The sequence below is a fragment of the Callospermophilus lateralis genome, chromosome 12 (genome assembly GCF_048772815.1).
Source record: "Callospermophilus lateralis isolate mCalLat2 chromosome 12, mCalLat2.hap1, whole genome shotgun sequence".
Taxonomy (NCBI): Eukaryota; Metazoa; Chordata; class Mammalia; order Rodentia; family Sciuridae; genus Callospermophilus; species Callospermophilus lateralis.
In genome coordinates, this window is record NC_135316.1 from 74,185,017 (window position 1) to 74,211,020 (window position 26,004).

At 35.2% G+C, this 26,004-nt stretch overlaps 1 protein-coding gene and 1 non-coding gene across 6 annotated transcripts in view; both read right to left on the reverse strand.

Annotated features, from left to right (window-relative positions):
• The window catches only part of Cab39l (calcium binding protein 39 like), a 136,249-nt gene that overhangs the window by 93,863 nt on the left and 16,382 nt on the right, over window positions 1–26,004 (reverse strand). For 2 of the 5 annotated variants that reach the window (XM_076872723.1, XM_076872720.1), the window contains exons 2-4: window positions 15,758–15,906; window positions 14,958–15,033; window positions 813–887 (exon numbers count right to left, since the gene is read on the reverse strand). The gene's annotated coding sequence lies outside the window, so the exon portion shown is untranslated. The remainder of the gene's footprint in view (window positions 1–812; window positions 888–14,957; window positions 15,034–15,757; window positions 15,907–26,004) is intronic. The other 3 variants (XM_076872721.2, XM_076872722.1, XM_076872724.1) reach the window with 2 other exon arrangements.
• Window positions 3,919–3,993, reverse strand: Trnaa-agc (transfer RNA alanine (anticodon AGC)). Its single transcript has one exon. It is a non-coding gene; the product is annotated as a tRNA-Ala (tRNA).

A 26,004-nucleotide genomic window follows, 5' to 3' on the forward strand; every position in this document is an offset into this window, starting at 1 on the left:
GAATAAATGGGACAGAAGAGACAAATCTGTGCAGAAGAATTCCAAATAATTAGCAGGTACAGCATAACTCCTCATTCCTTAAGTGTAATTTATCCATACTGACTTCCTTCCAGAAGGATACTATGAAAAGGGTGACTAACTTTTTCATGAAGAAACCTGACAAACACTACCTCACCCCAGCGATCAATGTCAACATCAACAATAACAACTCCGGTTGGCAGGATGAGATGAAAATGGCACTATACTTCTGTGGTCTTCCTCTTCAAAACCCATAACCCCAATCTAATAATGAGAAAAACATCAGAGAAGTCCAAAGTGAGGACCATTCTTAAAAATGCCTGACCAGCATTCTTGTCAACTGTCAAGGTCACCAAAAACAAAGTTTGAGAAGCCATTGTAGCCAAGAGGAGCCAAAGAAAACATAAAGACTAAATGTATTGTGGCTCTCTGAAATAGAAAAAGCACAATAGGTAAAAAAATGAGGAAATCTGAATTAAAGTAGACTAAAATTAAAGTATCAATACTGGATCACCAGGGCTAATGATGTAGCTTTGTGGTAGACTACTTGCCTACGTGTAGGAGGTCCTGGGTTTGATCTCCCACCACATACAAGATAACACAAACACAAGATAAAATTTTAAAATATTGATTTATTAATTGCCACATGTTAATATGTAATAGTTAATTAACAGATTGCAGGATATGTGGAAAACTTTTTATTATCTTTGCAATTTTTTTGTAAATTCAAAACTTTAAAAATCAGGCTTATTATTAAACATCATTAAAAACTTGAACCGGGCATGGGGACATACCTGTAATCCCAGCTGAATGGAGGCAGAGGCAGGAACTACAAAGTTGGAGGCCAACCTCAGCAATTCAGGGAGACCCTGTTTCAAAATAAAATATAAAAATGGGCTGGAAATGTGGCTCACTGGTTAAGCACCACTGGTTTCAATCCCTGGTACCAAAATAATACATAAAAATTAAAAAGGTCTGAGGAGCTGGGTGTAGTGGCTCATGCCTGTAATTCCAGTAATTCAGGAGGCTGAGGCATGAAGACAGCAAGTTTGAAGCCAGCCTCAGCAGTGTAGTGACACATTTTCTCAAAAAGGACTGGGATGTATGTAGCTCAGTGGTAAAGTGCCCCTGGGATCAACTCCCAGTATCAAACAAATAAATCAGCCAGCCAGCCAGCCTGCTAGCATAAGGAAGCTCAGTGTGGTGGCCCACACCTGTAATCCCAATGACTAGGGAAGCTGATGCGGGAGGATCACTAGTTCAAGCCCATCTCACAATTTAGTGAGACTGTCTCAAAATAAAAAGCCCAAGGGACATAGTTCAGTGGTATTATGTCCTAGGTTCAATTCCGGGTATTTCACAAAAACAGGGTGGGGCAGGGTGGGGCTGGGGATCTAGTTCTGGGTAAAGTGCTTCCCTAATGTGTGCTAAATCCAGGGTTCAATCCCCAGTACCATTAAAAAATATACAACAAAATAACCCTTGAGCTATGTACACATATATCAAAATATTATGTAGTACTTCATTAATATATAGAATTTTTATGTATCAGTGTAAAATAAAACAAAATATTAAAACCTTGAGAATTAATGTCTCAGAATACTTAGTTTTTGAAAGTCATAGAACTCTAATGGTAGAAATACAGGAATATATGAATATATTATTTAAATAAAGGAATAAATATATGGAGATGTGTTCCAACAAGAATGATTAAATAAGTTTCATGTGTATTTTATAAGAGAATGAGAATACCAAATTATGTATTTTGCAGTTTTTGACAGTGAACTAATTTCATCAGAATTACAGCATTTTAAAGTTACAATTGATGAAATCCACAAGAATTTTTTTTAAGCAAAAAACCCAGGGACTCTTAGCCATTCAGCCTTTTTTTTTTTTTTTTAATATCTTTTTAGTTGTAGATGGACACAATATCTGTATTTTGTTTATTTATTTTTATGTGATGCTGAGGTCGAACTCAGTGCGTCATACATGGGAGGTAAGCGCTCTACCACTGAGCTACAGCCCCAGCCCTTTTCATTTTTTTATTTTGATACAGTGTCTATTTAGTTGCTCAGGACCTTGCTAAATTGCCGAGGCTGGCTTTGAACTCATGATCCTTCTGCCTCAGCCTCCCATACTGCTGGGATCGCAGGAGCGTGCCACTGTGCCTGGATGTAAACTGAATTTAAGTTTTCACAAAACAAAGCATTCCAATTAAACAAATAATGAGACAACAGTATATTAGAAAATAATTAACCTGAAATATTTCACAACATACATGGCAATAAATTTCAGGAGGTTAAAAAACATAAACATAACAAAATTCCAAAAACAGCTAAAATAAAACAAAATATTTTACATTATCTTAGGGAAAAATATTATGAGTGCCAAATAAAAAGAAAAATGAATTCAAATACATGAAAAATAAGACTTTTTCTACAATTAATAAAATAAAAATTGCAGGAAGAATTATAGCAGACTAGGAGAAATCATTACAAAACCTGCTAGGCAAATATCCATGTGTAAAATTATATGCCTATGTGAAAGTACATATTATTTATACCTAAATGGAGATGGGTATGAAAGTTCAGTTGTGCACTGTCAAGGAAGTATTTCCAAGTAGGAATATAAATGCATGAAGACAAAAAAATGCAGAGCCATGTTAGCAAAATGATTTGGTAAACTACAGAAAACAGGCACATTTACAACAGTAGCTCCCCATTATCTACAGGGCAGGGGAGGCACATATATTCCACATGTACAGTGGCTTGACACCTCAAATTTTACTAAACCCTTTAAATACTGTTTTTTTTTTTTCTGTACAAACCTAAAGCTTAATTTACAAATTAAGGGATTAACCATACTGATAATAAAAGGGAACAGTTATAACAACATGTTGTAAAAAATTGCCAGCATCACTATTCTTGCACTTTGGGGCTGTTACTAAGTAAAATAAGGGCCATTTGAATAAGCACTCTGACACAATGTGGATATGAGGCATAAAGTGATGACTCACAGTCAGGACCAAGCGGGACAGCATGAGATTTCATCATGTTACTCAGGATGGTACTCTATTTAAAGCTTATAAATTATTTATTTCTGGAATTTTCCATGTAATATTTTTGGACCACATCAAGGATAACTAAAACTGCAGGAAAAAAGATCACAAATGGAGGTTGGGAGAAGTAATGAATAGATGATATGATTAGTTAGCTACAACTTTCTGGAAAGTAATCTGGTAATAATAATTATGAATATGTTCAACCTCTCTTCACCAAAAAATACAATTTACAAAATATTCCTACAGAAATAATCCTAAGAGGTAAAAGAAAACAATTAATATAGAAGATTTTCAAAGCAATGTCATTTGTATTAAGAAATTTTTGAAACAGTTCAAAAGGGAAATGGTTAACAGATTATAAGGCAACACATTGGATAATAACTATGAAGAGAAATGTGGACCACACACCAAAATATAGAAATATATTAAACCACTTTATATCATTTTTATCTTCAAGTAAGAGAATACCCAGAATATCCATCTAACATTGATTTAAATAATAAGCATTTTGAAATAATTCCTAGAACTTCCAAAGTGTGGAAGGCAGACAGTTCTTGGTGGAACAGCTTAGTAATGTCATTAAGGGCCAATCGATTTCTACCCTCACTTTTTAGCCATCCTCAGGCTTGTAGCCTTGTAGCAGCAGGATGATGCATTAATTTTTTATTGCTATCTAATAAATTATTTCAAATTTAATGGTTTAAACCAAACAAATACGTATTATCTCACAGTTTCTGAGGGTCAGGAATTGGAAAGTGGCTTGGCTAGGTGCTTCTGGCTCAAAGTTTCTTACGAGGTTGCAGTGGCCATGCTGAGAGGTGGACTTTTTTTTTTTTTGGTGGTGGTGCTGGGGATTGAACCCAGGGCCTCGTGCATGCTAAGTAAGCACTCTACCAACTGAGCTATATCCCACCCTGCAGTGGACATTCTGAACAGAGCTATAGTCAATAGGAATCAGGAAGGCCTGTCTGGGGTTGGAAATCTCTTCCATGAAGGCTCCCTCAAAAGACTTCTCTTTACCTCACAGGAATCTTTACAACATGGCATCTAGATCCAAGAGAAAAAAAAAAAAAAGCAACCAAGGTAGAAGCTTCAATGTCTTATAATCTCAGAAGTAATACCCTATAACTTCTGCCACATTCTGTACCAAACGAACTCTGGGATACTGTGGAAGGAGACTACATAAAGGTAAAAATACCAATAGGAACCAGGTGTAGTGGTGCCCACCTATAATCCCAGCAGCTTGGGAGACTGAGGCAGGAGAATCACAAGTTTGAGGCCAGCCTCAGCAATTTAGCAAGGCCCTAAGCAACTTAGCCAGACCCTGTCCCAAGATGAAAAATAAGAAGGGCTGGGGATGTGGCTCAGGTTAAGCATCCCTGGGTTCAATCCTCAGTACCAAAATAGAAAGAGAAAAAAGAAAAAAACACCAATGGAGACCATCTAAAGGTTGTCTACCCTCTGACCCTCAGTCATTCACATTGCTCCCTTATACAAAACTTACTTCCTCCTAAACCCCCCAAATCTCATTATGTTATAGTAATATAAAAGTATATATTGTTATATATAATATATAACATATATGTATTCAACATATAAAATATATAACATTATATATTCTATTTTTTTTTTAAAGAGGAGAGAGAGAGAGAATTTTATTTTTAGGCGGACACAACATCCTTGTTTGTATGTGGTGCTGAGGATTGAACCGGGCCGCATGCATGCCAGGCAAGCGTGCTACCGCTTGAGCCACATCCCCAGACCTATATTCTATATTATATATTTACATATATATATTCAGTCCAGTATCTCATCATTTAACTCAAATCCATGTGCGGATGAAGTTCCTAGAGTTTAATTTCTTAAATATTCCTCCAGGATAATTTTTCTTGTTTTATAGATCTATGGGCTGAAACAGGGGTTGGCAAACTAACATTTGGGCCAAATTTGGCTATTGCCATTTATTTACTTATTGTCTATAACTGCTTTCACTCTACACATACAAAGCCTATAGTTGTAATTCCAGTTGTTAAACAATAGTCAAATCACTTAATAGCAATCAGATACAAAGGTTAAAAAAATGGGTAGGAAAGGGAAACTGGACTTTCTTCACAAAATTCTCTTATATGAGGGGAAAATACATTTGTTGGAAGCCCTCCAACAAACTTCGACATCTCATCAGCTCAAATAATATAATACAATTACCCCTAAGTGCAAAAAGCCTAGAAAAACAAGTGTCAAGTTTTCAGCCACGGTCATGGGAAGAAGACAGGAAAGTACAAGATTTTGTTTTGACTTACATAGACAAATCAACAATCAACCACAAAAGTAAAGTAAAGAGCACAGCAAACATATACAAATTAGTAATTCCAAACTACACATTCTGAGAATGTATTGCTAAATTCCAAAAATTAAATGGTCTATCTCTCTGGTGTTAAAAAAGTTGTTTTTAAATTGATACAAATTTAGGTGAAAAGAATTCTAAATTAGTATTTATCAGTATCATTATATAGTGTTTTATAATATTCAAAGAATGTTCACATATCTATTCTTTCCAACAGCCTTCAAAGGAATATAAAACTAATATTATTGTAGCAGCTCTACTTTACAGATAAGAAACATGAAGCAAATATTATTATAGCAGTCTCAGTAAGGAAATTGAAATTCAGGAAAACTAAATGGCCTAACTTACATGCTATAACTGTAAGTGCTATTTTACCAGGACTGAAATCCAATGGCTGTTTCTACTGAGAGCAGTTAGTTAGTTTTGCGTCACATTATATTTGAAATAACATTTGATTCATTACAATTTCAAAATTATTGTAATTTTGAGAGGCTGAATAGAGTTATGGAAGAGAGATGTTTTATCAGGGGCTTTTTTCTAGATAGTAGAATTATATATTGTAGAATTGAGAATTAATAACTTAGTTGAAAGCACCTAGCATGGTACCTGGCACATAGAAATCATTTGGGGAATGTTAGTTGCTTTTAGATGTCAGGTAATAACTCAAGAGCTAGATTTTTTTGTCAAGGATGTTTAAAGGGACATGCAGAAGAATTTGAAGAATGGAAGAAGTCCAGATGACCCCAATCCTGGGCTAAAACAGAAGAAACAAGTAGCTCTGGCTACTTTTTTATACTTAAAAACCTAACTAGAAAAGCTTATTTTGCAAAGATGTGTGCCACAAAAGATACTTTTGAATAGATGAGATTAAGAATAGTTTTAATTCATTTTTTGGTCAACTTCCACAATCAAGAATTTTGGCATAAACATTGCTTTAAGAGATATTTTTAATAACTACTTCTGATTACAAAAGGGAATTCCTTGCCTCCCATGAATAAAAATAAGACTTTATTTAGATTTATTTTTATTCTCCTTGGTATTCACTAAATTCTATGTTCATGTCTGATTCTGAACATTGCTAATTGTATACTCTTCTGACATCCTCACAGTTCTTCATATTTTGGATGGATCTTCTTTTATTCCTCAAAATTACTTTTCTTTCTTGGTTACTTAGTGAACTAGATGCAAATGATATTTCTATAAGATACCAACATCTTTAGTTCAATTAAAAAGGGAGAAAGAGAGCCATGGACATTTCGCTGGAAAAAATAATGTTTCACAAATTTTTCCTCCTCAAATTATTTGTTTCTATTGGTAAATATGGGGATGAAAAAATACCTTAAATGCTCCTTGTAACTTTTCAAAGATAAAAGTGAAAATACTAATGAAGTGATAAATTGTGAATGTCAAATACATATAAGGAATATTAATATATACTCAAATGATAAGCACTTTAGTAATTTATATGATATTCATTTTATGAAATACATACAAATGTCATGAATAAACCAGTTTATACCAGCAGGATATTTTGTAAATTTTTTTTCTCAAAAGAAAAATAAATAGACTATGTCAATATTTGGATGTACTAACAACTTTACAGTATGAAATGTGTATGATTTAATGTTCAGTCCTTTTTCTTCTTTCTTTCTATTTCCTCTATCCTACTCCCTTCTCCAACTTCCTCTTCCTTTTTTCTCTCCAACTTCCTAAATTACAAAGGGCTTCCATTATCTGGAGTAGCCAGAGCTACTTGTTTCTTCTGTTTTAGCCCAGGATTGGGGTCATCTGGACTTCCTCCATTCTTCAAATTCTTCTGCATGTCCCTTTAAACATCCTTGACAAAAAAATCTAGCTCTTGACTTATTACCTGACATCCAAAAGCAACTAACATTCCCCAAGTGATTTCTGTGTGCTAGGTACCATGCTAGGTGCTTTCAACTAAGTTATTAATTCTCAATTATACAGTATATAATGCTACTATCTAGAAAAAAGCCCCTGATAAAACATCTCTCTTCCATAACTCTATTCAGCTTCTCAATATTATTAAGTCCCTATGCATAACATTCCGTTGAAGAAATACACCATAATTTCATAAAGATGGTTTGTTTCTTTTTTTCTTTTTCTTTTAATTTTTTTTAGTTGTTGATAGACCTTTATTTCATTTATTTATATGAGGTGCAGAGAATCGAACCCAGTGCTTCACACATACCAGGCAAGTGCGCTACCACTGAGCCCCACCCCCAGCCCCTCCTTTTTTTTCTATCATAAATAATGTCATACAAATCCCCTAAATGAGTCTTTGTGCACATTTATGATAATTGTCTTAGTCTACATACCATGCATGAATTTGGCCTGATAGGCCATTTTCTGCCCAGCTAGCTACTGTCTCTCTTCCTCCCATGTCTTTAATGTGTGGCATTCTTGGCCTATTGACATGGTGCCACACCACCTCCAGCCCCTCTTTTGTTTTGGACATCAGCTTGCCACTCAGTTTCCAACACTTCTGTCCATCTAAAACTGCACAGCCTTACTATCTTTCCCTTGACCAGTAATCTGTAGCTTCTGCCTTAGAAAATGTCCTCCCTTAAAGTTTTTTTTTTTTAACCAAGAAAGATAGCATATTATAAATTAAATACAGGATTAATTAGTATAAATTAATGAACAGATTTACTATAATTCCAATATCCAACAGAAAGCCAATTTTTAAGTTAAGAATGTGATATGTAACTATAGTTGTAAATTACTTACCTGAAGGCAAAAATGATACAGAGAAATGATTATGAAAAACCAAAGAGTTGGGACTGGGGATGTACCTCATGATAAAACATTAGTCTACCATCCCCCTCACCACAAAAAAGAAAAAGAATACAAAAAAAAAAAAAAACCCATAAGACCTTCTGATTTTAATTTCAAAAGTATAAGTCAGAAGCTTTTATATATATGATTATATATAAGTTGGGGGCGGGCATGGGGATGGAGCCCAGGGTCTCATACATGTTTAACATGGGCTGTACCACCAGTTACACCTAAAACTATGAAGTGCATAAATAATAGGTGTAGGGGTGTTGTGTCAGAGGTTTTATTTTTTTGTACCAGGGATTGAACCCAGGGGCACTTTACCACTGAGCCACATCCCAGCCCTTTTTATTTTTTACTTTGAGATAGCATCTCACTATGTTGTTTAGAGCCTTGCTAATTTGCTGAGGCTGGCCTTAACTTTTGATTCTCCTGATTCAGCCTTCCAAATTGCTGGTATTATAAACCTGCACCACCATACCTGCTAATCCACCCTAGTTTGAATGGTCTATCTGTAGGCAGGCAGAGCATAGCTGGAGGTGGTGGATCACTGGGGCTATGCCATGGAAGTATGTATCTTCCCTTGTGTTCCCTTCTTCTTTCTCCTCCTCTGCTTCCTGGCTGCCATGAATGCAGCAACTCTCCTTCTCCAAGACTTCTTGCTATGATGTTCTGCCTCACCTTGGGCACAGAGGAATTGAGTCGGTCCAACATGGTCTAAACGTATGAGAGTGTGAGCCAAAATAAACTTTTCCTCCTCTCAGCTGTCTTGTTAATGTTTTGGTCACAACAATGAAAACCTAACTAATACAACCGTCATTTAGAAGAACTACAGTAGTAACCTACAGTAGTTTACCTAATCCATTGTTACTGACATTCAAGTTATTTCTACATTTGTTATCCTTATTAGAAATCCTGTTAAAAGTGGTTCATTCATTTTTTTTTCCCTCCATATTTTGGATATTTTATAAAGATAAATTTCCACAAGTAGGTCTAATGGGTCAAAACATATACATATCTTGAGAACCTTCACACAAACACACACACATATTATACATACACATCTATTTCTCATAGTCATTAAGTTCAAATTAATTTACTCAGCCAATTAGATGCAAGCAGCACAAATATATACCACAAGGCAACCAGCACTTTTTTTTTTTAAAAAAAACACTGGGGATCACCTAGGCATCAGACCAGAGATCCTATGCCTGTTAAAAGAAAAAGTAGACCCACATCTCCATCAAGTCGGCTTATAAACCAAATTCCTCATTAAGATTCCTAAAGTGCAAGAAGTAAAATCAAGAACCAATAAATGGTATGTTATCAAACTAAGAAGCTTCTTCACAGCAAAGGAATAATCAAGAACATAGAGAGCCCAGAGAATGGGAAAAAAATTCTTTGTCACCTGCACCTCAGACACAGCATTAATCTCCAGGATATATAAGAACTCAAAAAACACCAAAAAAAAAAAAAAAAGGAGGAAAAAAACAAAAACAAATAACCCAATGAAGAGCAGAGGGCAGAGGAACTGAACAGGTACTTCACAGAAGAAAAAATATGATGGGTCAACAAATACATGAAAAAATGTTCAACATCTTTACGAATTAGAAAAATGCAAAATAAAACTACACTGAGATTTCATCTTGCTCCAGTCAGAATGGCAATTATCAAGAATAAAAGTAGTAATAAATGTTGGCGAGGATGTGGGGGAAACGGTACACTCATACATCACTGGTGGGACTGCAAATTGGTGCAACCACTCTGTAAAGCAGTATGAAGATTCCTCTAAAAACTTGGAATGAAACCACCATTTGACCCACTCCTCAGCTTATACCCAAAGAACTTAAAATCAGCATACTATAGTGAAACGACCACATCAATGTTCATAGCAGCTCAATTCCCAATAGCTAAGCTATGGAACCAAACTAGGTGCCCTTCAACAGATGAATGGATATAGAAAATGTGGTGTGTATGTGTGTGTGTGTGTGTGTGTGTGTGTGAGTATGTATATATGTGTACATATATACATATATACACACACACATACATACATACACACAATGGAATATTACTCAGTCACAAAGAATAGGATTATGGCATTTTTCAGTAAATGGATGGAACTGGAGACTGTTATGCTAAGTGAAATAAGCCAATCCCAAAAAACCAAAGGCCAAATGTTCTCTCTGATATGTGGATGCTGATTCACAATAGGTGGGGGATGGGGCGGAGGGTAGAGTTCCACAGGACTGGACAGGGGAATCCAATCCACTGGAGTCTTGAAATTTTTCTTTATAAAACTTGAGTTATTTATTTTTCATAAATATTAATTTTAGTTTAAATGTTTCTCCTAATCTGTTTCCTTTGTATTTCAGCTTTACTAACATTTATTTGTACAAAAAATGTTATATATTGTAATCTCTAAAATACTCTTCAGGGTTTTCCTTTTCTTTTTCTTTCTTTTTTTTCAGTTAACTGCAAAGTTGATAAATATGGTACTGGTTGTAATGTTTATTTTCCTTTTAATCAGCCTGGAATTTATTTTGATCTATAATATTTAATTTAAATTTAGTTGTAGAATTAGAAATATGTACTTAACTAAACACACCCTTTTTCATGGTGTTAACTGCTATAAAATGGATTTCCTTATGGTGCGGATAACTGTGGGCAGGGGGAATAAGAAAACCCCAATAATGTGGAATACTACACATAATATGAATGTGGTGAATTTATCCATAAAATTTGCCATAGAAAACCAATAGACATGTATAATGCTACAGAAGAGACAAAATGGCTCCCAGGACTATATACATTAGCTATAATCTAAATTAAAAGTGTTGACATATATATTTTAAAAGAGGAATGAGTCACTTAGAAGGAGACTGGTTGGCCCATTCAAGTACACTCAATGACTGTCTGATCCCAGGGTCTCATATATCTCTACTATATAGATGAAGCTGATATAGACAGCCACCTGAGGTTATCTGCTTGTTATTAGATTTTTTAATCCTAATTAATAATTCCTATCATTTAATATTGAGAATGTCAGACCTGCTCCCTTTATGTATTCTTTTCTTTTTATTAGTCCTTTCACTTTTTTTTTTTTTTGGTGCATTATAATTGTATATAATGATGGGATCTGTTGTCACATGTGCATACATGCACACAATGTAACAATACAATTTGGCCAATATCACTGCCTCCCTCCCTACCCTCCTCCTTTCCCCTGGTCTCTTCCATCTACTGATATCACTTTGTTTTTCACTGGCCCCCAACCTTTCTTTTCCTGTTTCCTCTCTAGATTCCACATATGGGAGAAAACATACAACTCTTGACCTTCTGAGTTTGGCTTATTTAGCTTATTACAATAGTCTCAAGTTCCATCTACTTCTTGCAAATGACAAAATGTCATTTTTCTTTATGGCCAAATAAAACTCCACATTTTCTTTATCCATTCATCCATTGATGGACTTCTAGGCTGGTTCCAAAGTTTGGCTATTATGAATTCTACTGCTATAAACATGGACATGCATGTATATCACTGTAGTATGATGACTTTAATTCCGCAGGATAGACACTGAGGAGTGGTCATATCTAGTCTTTTGAGGAACCTCCACACTGATTTTCATACTGGTTGTACTAATTTATAAACTTACCAACAGTGTAAATGTGTTCCTTTTCCTCTATATCCTCTCCAGCAATATAGTTTGCTCTTGATGACTGCCATTCTGACTGGTATGAGATGAAATCTCAGTGTAGTTTTGATTTGCATTTCCCAAATTGGTAATGATGTTGAACGTTTTTTCATATATTTCTTGGCTGTTTGTATTTATTCTTTTGAGAAGTATCTGTTTAATTCATTTGCCCATTTATTAATTGGGTTATTTGGGGTCCTTTTTGTGTTAAGTTTCCTGAAGTACATGACTAAAGATCCCTTCATATTTTCACTGAATCAAACTGAGAGACTTAAAGGTCATGTAATTCAAATAGGAACAAATCTTTGGGCCTTTCACATGAGTTTTTATCCAGATATGTTACTCTATTTACTTGTCCCTTTTATTTTCTTTAAAAAGACCTAAAAAGTAATTGGCTAGGCACAATTACAAATGCCTATAATCCCAAGAGTCTGAGGCAGAAGGATCTCAAGTTTGAGGCCAGTCACAGAAATGGGTGAGACTCTGACTTAAAATAAAAAACTAAAGCTGGATGCAGTGTTGCACACTTGTAATCCCAGCAACTGGGGAGGCTGAGGCAGGAAGATCTGCAATTTAGTGAGGCGCTAAGCAACTTAGCGTGGCCCTGTCTCAAAATGAAAATGGCCAGGATGTGATTCAGTGGTTAAGCATCCTTAGGTTTAATCCCCAATACCAAAAATTAAAATAAATAAATAATGAAAAGGACTGGGGATATAACACAGAAGTAAAACATCCTTGGGTTCAATTCCTGGTATTGAAAAGTAAAAATAAGAAAAAGAAGAAATAATTGACAAACAATAAACTATACATATTTGAATGTACAACATGAAAAATATTGACATACCTGAATGTACTTATAGAACCATCACCATAATAATGATAGTCAGATAATGACTATATCACCCTCCAGATTTCTCCTGTCCTTTCATAATCTATCATCTTGCTCTATACTCCACATTTGATTGATATGCTTTCTGTCACGATATGTTAACTGTGTTTTCTAGAATTTTTAGCAAGAGGAATAAAATAGCAGAGAGTGGTCTGGCTTCTTCTACATAGTGTAACTGTTCTGAGATACATCTACTTGGTATAAGCATCGCTGAGTGGTAGTATGTTGAATTGATATACCTCAACTTGATTACTCATTTACTGTTGATAACTGCTTTGGAAAATAATCTAGTAGCTTCTTAAAAAGTCAAATATCTAACTACCATGTCATAGCCATTTGAACCTTAGAAATTACCCCATTTGAATCAAATGTATGATATGTCAAGATCATTGTAATGTTTTGAGCAACTAATAAAAAAAATTAAAAAAAAAAAAAAAGAAATTCATCCAAGAAGAGAAAGTACATACCCACATGAAGACTTATATGTGAATATTCATAGTACCTTTCTCTGTATTAGGTGAAATCCAGAAACAACCTGATTCCATCCACAAATGCATGGATAAGCAAATTATGTTATATTCATAAAAAGGACAATCTATTGATACAAGTAACAACATGGATGAATTTCAAAATAAATCAAGTAAAAGAAGTAAAACAAAAAAATGAGTACGGGGGTTAGGGTGCAGCTTGGTAGCTGAGTATGCATGCAGGCCTGAGTTCAAGCCATAGCACCGGAAAAAATGAGTACTTATTTCTGGACTTCTTTTAAATTAATCATTGTTCTACCCTACCCTGTTTATTTTTCTTCTTGCTGTCTTAAAAGAAACATCCTATTTGTCTTCATTTAATGATTATACTTGAAATTGGTATACCTTTAGTTAACACAATACATGGACCTTAGAATCCTAAAATTCCAATCACGCTCCACTGGCTTAAATGCCATTTAGGCCAGTACAGTATTATAAATATGCCTTATTTGTGAACCATGAATATGACATTATTTTGTTTCTGTCTTCTAATAAATGCTTAAATTTATTCATGCGGCCAACTGAAATTACTAGTTCTTCTTTTGTTTTAGAACCATCTGCCTTTGTCTTGAATAGTACCTTTATAAGAGTATTTTTCAATGTGTGGGTTGTGATTTACACATCTCAATTGTGCAACCTGCAGCTTAACAACAATGTGGCTATGTACATCTTTTTACTTACTTTACTTGGAATATACTGGGCTCTCTAAGTCGGAGGATTTGTGTCTTTCATCTATTCTGGCAATTTTTTAATGATTACTATATTGCTTCATAACCATTCCATGTTTTCTTTCCAGAATCTGAATGGATTGTCTCACAATATTTTTCATATTTTGTTTTTTTCTCTCTGTATAAATTTCTCTGTAGTTTCCTTCTTTTTAACTGTGCCTATGTGCTAGATTAGCCCATCATTAATTTTTCTTTTTTTGTACTAGGGATTGAACCCAGTGTCACTCAACCACTGAGCCACACGACCAGGCTTTTTTTGTATTTTACTTAGAGACAGGGTGTCACTGAGTTGCTTAGCACTTGCTAAATTGCTGAAGTTGGCTTTGAGCTCAGGATCCTCCTGCCTCAGCCTCCCGAGCTGCTGGGGTTACAGGCATGTGCCACCATGCCTGGATAATTTTTAAAATTCTATTATTATAAATAATTTTCATTTCTGATATGTTATTATTTCTTTTTAAGATTGTCTGGCCACTTTCCTAGTCTCTTATTTTTTATTTATGTTTTATAACTCCTTTTATTTATTAAACATATCAAATATATTGATTTTATGTATTAGATATTTATTATAGCTGAAATCTCTGTAGATATGGTACAGTTTGTTGTTTAACTCTTGCTCATAGTATTTTGATTTTTCCCCTTGTTATGTTTTATGATTATTTTTCTTTTTTGTGGTACTGGGAAATATAAGGGTACTATGCCATGGAGCTATACCAAAGACCTTTTATTTTTATTTTGAGATAAGGCCTCAATAAGTTGCTTAGGGCATTGTTAAGTTGCTGAAGCTAGCCTCAAACTTGTGATCTTCCTGCCTCAGACTTCCAGGTCACTGGGATTACAGGTGTGTACCACCACACCTGGCAATAATTGTGATCTTGAGCTTTATTATATTATCTTACCTTAGAAGTCATGTATCATCTGCAAATTCGTTTCAGTTATCTCAGTTTTCACCAAAGTCACTGATCAACACAGCTTCTGACAAAAAAGAAAAATCTTCAAAATTTTGAAAATCTTTAAAATAAATCCAACATATTCTCTCATTGCTTTCAGAGATACAAATTTAAATATTTTCCATCATAATCAAATACAAATGAATAAAAACAAGATAAAACCCTTGCCACAATTATTTCAAGAGTTGGATTTTTAAAAAAAGTAGCATTAGGCTGAATGAAAAATATATTTATAAAAAAAAAAAAAAACAGTAGAAATATGAAGGGCTGGCTTGGATGAAGGAGGTCTAGCATCTCTAAATTCTCCACAGCCCACTTCTCCAACAGGAGGAAACACAACGTATTTAAACTAGTATCTTGTCTTAGGGGAAAAAAAATTCCAGACAAAACCTTTTCAGATTCAAGGATGCTCTTTGCCCATTAGATGTTTGGTAAAATCATAGCTTTTATCTTTCTATTGTTTTATAGCACAAAACATAGAAGAAAGAACTTTGAAATGTCACAAAACCCTTTGAAGTGTCACAGCCCTTTTCAGGTCTTTCCCCCCACTGCACCCCCAGCTTTTAACAGTATCAAGAAAACCCAAGCCTGCTAGTTTTTTCTTTTTTGCTTCACCACATGTTTTTATTTAATATCTTTTACTAATTTCAGTCATCGATGACAACTTTGTAAAATTGATTTTCAACATCAAAATATGCATATATATGTGTGTGTTAACATTTTCATATTAGAAATAAGAGAAAACTTACACTTCTCTCCTTTAGTATACTGCTCTTGCTTGAAGCACATGTAAACCAACAATTTGGAGTCTGCATCCTTATTTTCTGAGCAGCAACTATAGATTTAAACAGAATCCTTAGCTCCTGATTTTCTTTCTTCTTAAAATTTGATGTATATCCTGCAATAATGTGGTAGAAAAAACACAGGCTTTGGAATCATATAGATATGGGTTTAAGTCACAATCTCCTACTAAGTAAATGGATAATATGAAGCAACGACTTAAACTCTCTGAACCTATTCAGGGAACCTATCAGGTTTGTAGATGGCAATGTGTAGCTGCATCAATGATGCTGGCGGCGATGGTGCAAACATTAATCCCAGTGGCTGGGGAGGCTGAGGCAAGAGGCAAGAGGATTGAGAGTTCAAAGCCAGCCTCAGCAAAAGTGAGGTGCTAAGCAACTCAGTGAGTGAAACTCTAAATAAAATACAAAATAGGGCTGGGAATGTGGCTCAGTGGCCAAGTGCCCTGAGTTCAATCCCTTGTACCAAAACAAACAAACAAATATAAAAGAACCAAATGATAGCACACAGAGGAGTGCCAGCACAATGCCTTTCATGTAACCTAGGCTCATGAAATTTTGTATTTTATTTTCACTTTATTTCAATCTGTCCAAAGATTTCCAAATTTTTATAAATCATAGCCTTGATAAACTTCTGTGGTTTTGTCCAACAATTATCATGTCAACATTTTGCAACACTTACTTGCCCTAATATTATATATGAGATACTTTCAAAATAGAAATACACATGGGGCTGAGATTGTGGCTCAGTGGTAGAGTGCTCGCCTAGCACAGGCAGGACCCAGGTTCGATCCTCAGCACCACATAAAAATAAAGGCATTGTGTTGTGTCCATCTATACCTAAAAAATAAATATTAAAAATAAATAAATATTTAAAAAATAGAAATACACCAAAATACTCCTACTGAAAACACCATACTAAAAAGGGACACTCTAAAATCTGTGTTCTAAAACCACTAAAAATCGTTCCTTTTCTTCTATGGCTGTATTGCCAAAATGCTATACAATTGTATAAATTTGTTTCAGTTCCTTTTATTTTTCTTTTAATTTAATCTTATTTTTGAATGTGTAAAATATCCATAATTCTAAGGTCAAAATATGAACAAGTTGTATTTAGGGAAATCTCTCTTTCATTGTTAGTATCTTTCCCTTGTTCGTTCTTTGTGACTCTAACTCTATATGCTGTTCCTCTGGACAAAGAGGGTTCTACCTGGAGACTGTTCCATTGCATGCATGTACTGAAGTTCATCCAATCAGTGCCCTATTAATGGTCATTTTAGCTGTTTCCCATCTTTTGCTAATACAAGTGTCGCTGCAACTATATACAAAACAGTTCACATTGTATTTCAGTGTGTTTTTAGAACATATTCCTAAAAGTTAAATGGCAATGCCAAGGGATAAATGCATATGTAATTTTGTTGGCTAAATTCCCTCCCATGCAGTTTGTGGTTATGTAGCCATCCCTATTAGCAATGTATCAAAATGCTTATTTCCCCACAATCTACAAAGTATACTGCATAACTTTTGGATTCTGGTGAGAAATGCTTTAGGATAGCTTTAATTCTTTTTTTTTTTTTTTTTTTAGCTTTAGTTCTTTAATTTGTATTTCCCTTTGTATAACTGGAGCTGGAACATCTTTTATATATCTGTTATCTGTATTTCTGTTTTTCTTTTATTTATTTTTGTATTTCTTTCCTATGAGCTCTCTTTTCAGATTTTTTTTTTTTTTTTTTTTTGGTACCGGGGATTGAACTCAGGGGCAGTCGAACACAGAGCCACATCCCCAGCCCTATTTTGTATTTTATTTAGAGACAGGGTATCCCTGAGTTGCTCAGCATCTCGCTTTTGCTGAGGCTGGCTTTGAAGTCATGATCCTCCTGCCTCAGCCTCCCCAGCCACTGGGATTACAGGCATACACCACTGCACCCAGCTGGTCCTTTTGTCTATTGGGGGTTGATGGTCTTATTTGCCTGGATTTTCAGTAAGTTGTTTTCATTAAGGAGATTAGCTCTTGGTGACATAAATCCAAATATTTCCCCCTTTGGAGGTCATTTGTCTTTGCTCATGACAGTTTTCATCACATACTTTTTTTTTTTGTTAATATACTGGGATTTATCTGGTTTTTGTTTTTTCTGGAATGAGACTTAGTTATAAAACCCTTGGCTTATACTTTCATAGACTTTAACTATGTTGTTCTATGGCTGTTTTACTCTGTATGTTGTTGTTAAGTCTGTTGCTAACCTCTTCTTTCTGCCTGGAAGCCCCAGAGGAATTTTTCTTCTTATGTTAAAAGTGCAACAGTTTTATTAGGACCTGACTTGGCGCTGACCATTTTGGATCAATTTTCCCCGTATACAATGAGCTTTTTCTTTGTGTGTGTTGCTGGGTATCAAGCATACAAGGTAAGCACCTTACCACTGAACTACACCCCATATCTGAGCTGACACAGTTAAGTGTTATGTTTATAATGTTTCCAAGGATATTAGTTTAAGTATTAGCTCTGCTATTTTTTTTTCCTTAGGAAATCTAATTTTACATACATTATGTATTAGTTTCCTTCTAGAGCTGAGGAGACAGCTCAGTGGTACAGCACTTGCATGCACCCTTGGTTCAATTCCCAGCACTAGACACACACAAAGTCACCTTCTATTTGTTTTACCTTTCTTCATTTAATTTTCATTCTCTTGGTTGACTTCATGCCTATTCTCGGTGCCCCTAATTCAATCAAATTTTTTCCTCACTTAACTATCTTGAAATTTAAATTCATTTTTAAAGAATGACTTCTCTGTTTCATTTATTTTCTGAGTATAATAATTTCACTTTTCACATTTTCCTCTCTTGTCCATTTGTTTCAGGGTTTTGAATTTGAATCTTTTTATCTCTGCAAATGCTTGAATTTAACTCAGGTAGGGGCATTGTGCTGTAGTTTTCTTCAGCTCTATACTTGAATGTTTTGGGGAAGCTTTTCATCAACTGAAATGTTTTGACTCTCATTTTGTTTTCTACTTGAAGTAACTTTATATGGATGTTGTCTGCCACCTTCTGTTCATTTTTAAGTGTTTTATTTTTCTTAAGCCAGATGGCAATTGTATATACACAGGAGTGAAGGATTTGGATGATTTTTTGTATTCTTAGTTCGATAGTACCTAATTAGGGTTTTTTTCATCAGTTATTCTTTTTTTGGATGAGAGGAGAGATTGATCTTTTTTTCTATTCTTTTTCACCATGATCCTTAGTTTCTTTCTTCCTTTCTTTTTTTTTTTCTTTTTCTTTTTTGGTACCAGGGATTGAACCCAGGGATGTTTAACCACTGAGCCATATCCTCAACCTTTTCTGTTTTGATACAGGGTCTTGCTAAATTACTGAGGCTGGCTTTGAACTTTGATCCTCCTGCCTTGGCTAAGATTACAGGCATGTGTTACCCTACCCGGCAGGATCCTTAATTTCTACTACTTCCTTCTCTTTTACCACCCACCCTCCACTATTTCGAGGTTCAGTGCCCCTGCAAAGTGCCCCTTCAATGTACCCTCTTCCTAGAAACAGTACTTTCAAGTTCTTTTCCTCCAACAAGCCTCACACCTCTTCTCGGAATTTCCCTATTCAGGATGGAGCTGAAGAGGAAATTATTTTATCTGTGTTCTGCTAGTCCTGCTTCCCTGTTCTCTTTTCTACAGTCTCCACTTCAGGTACTACTTGTGCATGGGTTCCAGAGCTGGTCTGCTGGACTGCAGTGTTGTCTTCCTCACATACCCATGATTTCACTTAATGCTAGGTAGGCACACTTATAGTCCTGTATTCTCTTTTTGGAGAATACCTAGGGAAATTTGGATTTATGCAGTCACCATCATCCTACTGAAACCTGGAGAGTCTATATTTACTTTTAAATAATTTTCTAGTTTTATTGTATGCGGCCAGAATTTTGCTTGACAGTTTTCATAATTTTGAACTGATATTTTCTTTGTGGTTAACATAAAAGATATTTTTTATAAATGTACCATATACACTTGAAAACATGTATTCCTTACTACTGGATTTGGAGTTTAATGTACATTTGTAAAATCTGTTATTGACTCTATGACTAATTTTTTCATCCACTTATGCTGACAGAGGTGTGTTAAGTCTCTATAATTAGCATATTTCTATTTCTCCTTATCTCTAATAGTTCTTGACGGTGGTGTTGTGTCTTTGGATAAACAGACTTACCAAAAGGTAAAGATTTCAAAAATCTTTATTGTGAATTGTAGCCTTAAAGTTATAAAATATTCTTTGTTTTCATGCTTTTTGGCCTAAATTTTGCCTTGTCTAATACCAAGATGATGAACCTTACCTTTCTAAAATGTACATTTATCTAGCATTTATTTGCTCATCCCTTTTATGGTTATTAACAATATTGTTTAAATTATTCTCAATTTATTATAAATTCTTTTTTTTTTTTTTTTGGCAACAGGGATTAAGCCCAGGGACTCTTAATCACCAAGCCACATCCCCAGCCTTTTTAAATATTTTATTTAGATACAGGGTCTCACTTAGTTGCTTAGGGACTTGCAAAATTGCTGAGGCTGGCTTTGAACTCACGATCCTCCTGCCTTAGCCTCCCAAACTGCTGGGATTACAGGCTTGTGTCACCACGCCCGGCCATAAATTCCTTTTTTTACTCATACTTTTTACAGTTGTAACCTTTGTATAAGCAATATAAAATCCCTTTTTTTCATTAAGTTAAGTCTATTTACCTTTGAAGGCCTTTAAAAAGAAAACAGCCTGCTTCCTCTATATACTCACACTTTGGACACAAAATATGTAGATTTAACTCTCACATTAAGCAATTCTCTAACTCTCTGGACATTAGTTGGGTGACCCTACAATTCAATCATGAGACTAACTAACCAGAATTAGCAGAGACCTCCTAAGTTAAGAGCTCAAGTTCACAAAACTATCACTTCAGACACTCATTGCAGGTCCCAAATTGTGACCTAACCTTCTGATCAACCATCTATAAGTCAGAGTTACTTACAACCCTTCCTCAGGTTCAGTAATTTGCTATAACAGCTCACAGAATTCAAAAAGTGTCTTACATACTACTATCAGTTTATTATAAAGAATATGATACAGAAAAAGCCAGACATGAGAGATGTATGGGGCAAGGGATAGAGTTGGGGATGCAGGGTATCCATGTCCCCTCTGGGTGTACCACTCTCCCAGCACTCCCATGTGTTCACCAATCCAGCAACTCCATGAGTTAGGGTTTTAGGGAGCCTGTTATGTAAGTAGGATTAATTAAATCACTGACCACTGATGACTGAATTCAGTCTCTAGAAGTTCTCCTTTTCCAGTGGTCTAGGAGATGGGACTGAAAGCTCTTCTGATCCTCTAACCATATGGTTGCTTATTCTAGCAATCAGCTCCCACCATTCAAATTACCTCATAAGCATAAACTCAGAAAAGGTTGAGAAGGACTTCTTATGAGTAAGATTGGCTTTAGGAGCCTGTGCCAGGAACCAGGGAAGAAAAAGAGCAAATATCTATTTTTTAATACAACACCGTATCACAAACTGATATTTTTGGTGTTATGATAGTCTATGCTCTATACATTTTGTGTGTGTACACACAAAAATACATATAGTGTACCAGTGTAGTCTCTCTTCTTTACTTTTTAGGGAATATTTCTTTTAGTTTTAGTAATGGTTTGTGAATTTTGTTCCTGTGGTTAACTTTATAGTAATTTATTTTTATAATACTTCATTCCATCACCTCTTTTAAGATACTGTTAGTTTCCTGATATAAGCAATAACAAAATTAGCTATTTTCTTTTTTCTTCCTTCTCTCTCAAGATCTCATCTTTTTTTTTTTTTTTTTTTTTTTTTAAAGAGAGTGAGAAAGAGGGAGAGAGAGAGAATTTTTTAATATTTATTTTTCAGTTTTTGGCAGACACAACATCTTTGTCTGTATGTGGTGCTGAGGATTGAACCCGGGCCGCACGCATGCCAGGCGAGCATGCTACCGCTTGAGCCACATCCCCAGCCCCAAGATCTCATCTTAATCACTGGTGGGGCGGGGGTGGGGGGACAACGACTGGGGATTGAACCCAGGGGTTTTACCATGAGCTACACCCCCAGTCCTTTTTATTTTGAGACAGGGTTGCACTAACTTGCTTAGGGCCTCACTGAGTTCCTAAGGCTGGCCCTTGAACTTGTGATCCTCCGGCTGTGGCCTCTGGAGTCGCTGGGATTGTAGGCATGCACCACCATTCCTGGAAATCACTGGTATTCTTATTGTTCTATTTCATATATCTGAGTATGTTTAAGCTTTCCCAGTTGGCCTCAAAAACTATCTTTTTCCTCCCAGCTAATTTTTTTTTTCCAATGGAGCATTATATTTACACATAGTATTTGGGTTCCTTTGACATAATTATAAATACAGGGAATTTGGTTTCAATCCCTAACCCCTCCTTCCCTAGCTTTTTTGGGGATTATGTGTGTGAATGGGGAGGGTTATATTATTATGTCTATATTGTCAGACTATATAACATTTACATACATATCACCATTATCCCTACCTTTTCATCTTGGTGCTACATTCAAAATACATTCAGTGCTTACTACTTACCTTATATTGAAGACTTTTCAATCATTTTTTGGTTGTTTGAAATTTGTTCTCTATTATATTCTTCAGGACGGATTCATGGAAACAACATTCCTTGAGTTGTTTCATGTTCATAAATGTTTGTTCTGTCCTAAGTTCTTAAAATGATGCCTTGGCAAGACATGAGTTTTTATAGGTGGGCACTACCACACCCAGATTTCCAGTGTGATTTTTGTTCCACGTGAGTGGGTTTTTTTCTCCACAACTGCAAAAAGTTCCTTTTCTTACTTTTATTAAATCATTTTTGGTACTAGGGATTGAACCCAGGGATGCTTTACCAATGAGCTACATTCCCAGTTCTTTTTATTTTTTATTTTGAGACAGGGTCTCTTTAAATTGCTGAGGCTGGCCCTGAACTTGAGATTCTCCTGCCTCCACTTCCCAAGACACTGGAGTTACAGGTATGTGCTTCCACATCCAGCTCTTTTCTTGTTTTTAAAACCTAAGCATTTTATAAGACTACATCTCAATATTAACCATTCTGGGTTGACTTCCCAGATTCAGAGTGTGCCTTTCAATATCTAGATTTAAACCTTTAATGTTGGGTGTTCTTGCAGTTCTAAAAGTTGTTCTAGTCCATTGTTTTGGTTTATATTTTTATTGTGGTAAAATAAACAAATTTCACCATTTTAACCATTTTTAAGTTTACAATTCAGTTGCAGTAAGTATATTCACAGTGCTGTCTAACCATTACCATTATGCATGGATTTACATTTGGGGAATTGTAGAGGGCTCTCTTTAACCTTTCTTCTTTCCTTCTCTTGACTCTAAAAATGTTTAATTTTCTTCACTGTTTTCCTTTCTATTTTCCACTTCTCATTTGTGCCTTTTATGATGTATTCATTCTTTTTTTTTTTAATTAATTTTTATTGTAGGTTGTTCAAAACATTACATAGCTCTTTTTTAAAATTATTTTTTAGTTGTAGTTGTACATAATACCTTTATTTATTTATTTATTTATTTTTATGTGGTGCTGAGGATCGAACCCAGGGTCTTGCACATGCGAGGCAAGCGCTCTACTGCTGAGCCACAACCCCAGCCCTGATGTATTCATTCTTGTTTTCTAATTTATTTATCATTCAAAAATGTCTTTTTTCCAACATTTCCTGTGTTCTCTCAGCTTTCATTTCACATCCTTCTATGGTTTAGCCATCTCCTTTCTGAACTCCTTTTACTGCTGATTCATGTGGTTCTTTCAGAGATTTCATCTTTTCTGTAATTTCTCTTAGCTCATTCCAAACTATTTAGGTTACCATTTTTATCTGCTATGTGGTCACATTTTTCTGATATGTTTTCACAATATAATATAATGTTTTATGGTTTATTTTTATAGTAATTTAGTACATAGTTATATTCTCTTTCCTCATTAATTTACATTTCCTGGATTATGGGGAGGTTTTTATGTTACATTTTATGGATGAATATACTAGAGTTAAAAAAAAAAATTCATTTCCCAGTTGACATCTGAGCTGTTTGAAGTCTTTAGTGATTACATATAAAACTGCTGTAAATACAAAAAAATGCAGATATAGGTTTCATTTTACTTTTCATTAGAGAAGCATACAAGTCATTGGAGAAATGCAAATTGAAACCACAAGGAGATTATGAACTCCCATTTTTACCCCTTATACATATTGCAGATTCACATCGGTTCCACATCCACTTTTTTACATACTGCCATAGTAGTGTCTGTTGTATTCTGCTGCCCTTCCTAATCTGCTTGAATTAAATGTATGAAATATGATATGTCAAGAGGTTTGTAATGTTTTGAACAACTAATAATAATAATAATAAAAAGCTGACTAAAACGGTCATCAATTCAATAGGAGAATTTTCCAGATTCCTGCTTCATTTACACATGGACAGTTTGCACAAAAAAAGGCAGTCAAGTTGCTTGACAGTCTTTTTGTTGTTGTTAATTTTTTTTTTTTGTAGTTGTAGATTTAGAGATTTTGTGGTTGTAGACTTAGACCTTTATTTCATTTGTTTATTTTTATGTGGTGCTGAGGATAGAATCCAGTGCCTCACACATGTTAGGCAAGCGCTCTACCAGCCCCGCTTGACAGTCTTGTAGAATGTTTTACTTCTAGATGACTCTGTTGAAATAAACACTGTAGGATATTTTCTTAAATAAAAATACTTCTTGTGTAAAACCATTTTCTATGTACAACTTCAATGCAAAAGTCACAACAGAACTTGTGAATGAGCATCATTGGCTTGGATTTAGAATGACCCACTGAGAGCAAATTCAGCCAGTGGGGAAAACCCGGATGCATACAACATGTCTCTTTCTCTTTCCCTCCCACCTCTATCTCTAACTCTCTATCTTCCCATTTTTAACTCCAGCTACCAGATTCACACATGGTGGCTTGTTATAACCTACACAGATCATTTTGTAAGGTGAATTGATGATGATGATGTTAAGGTGAGCTCACACAAGTAATTTGTGACAGCCAATTTTAGGAGTCAACTTGTCTGGATAAAGGGATACCTACACAACTGGTAAAGCATTATTTTTTGATGTATCTGAAGGTTTCCAGAGGATATCAGCATGTGAATCTGGGTAAACTAAGCGGGGAAGAGGGGTCCTCACTATGGGTGGGCACCACCCAATTGACAGAGGGTCTGGGTAGAACAGAAAAAGAAGAAAGATGAGTTGGCTTCTCCCCCAGAGCTGGGATATATCTTCTCCTGTCCTTCAAATTCTTTGGTGTTTGGACTCCAAGATTTACACCAGAGACCCTCAAGGTTCTAGGATCTTCTGCCTCCAACCAAGAGTTACACCATTGTTTTCTCTGATGCTGAGGTCTTTGGGTTTGGACTGAGCCATGATCTCTGCATCCCTGGCCAGTTGTGGGACCTAACTTCCATAATCACCTCAGCCAATGCCTATGTCCCATATCTGTACATTAATTATAGTGCTTCTGTCTCTCTGGCAAATTCTGACTAAAAATTAATAATTGTTAAATTTATTTTTTAATTTTTTTTAAATGTATTTTTTTTAAATGTATAATAATTGTTAAATTAAAAAAAAAAAAAAAAGAAAGAAACCACAAGGAGGCCTGCCCTGTGAGGTAGCACAAATATAATCTCAGCAACTCCAGACAATGAGGTAAGAGGATCACAAACTTAAGGCCAGCCTGGGCAACTTGGTGAAAACCTGCCTTTAAAAAAAGGCTGGATGTAGCACAATGTACTGGGTCTGAATATCCAGTACTATAACAAGTGAATTAAGTTATAACGCAATACCACTCTATATTTCACATGATGGTTAAAAATTCAAAACAAAATTGATAATGCAAAGTACTGGCAAGGATGAGAAGCTACTGAAGCTCTCATATCTTGCTGGTAAATTCCAGTCTAGGAATGGAGTTGCTAGGTTATAAGATAAAGGTGTAATTTTATAAGGAACTACTTTCCAAATGGCCATACTATTTGCATTCCCACCAAGACTCAAATTTCTCCTTGTTTTTTTTTTTTTTTTGCCATTCTAAGGCCTTGTATAGCAGCATCTCATTGTGGTTGTAATGTATCACTGAGCTACACCCCCTGCCGTT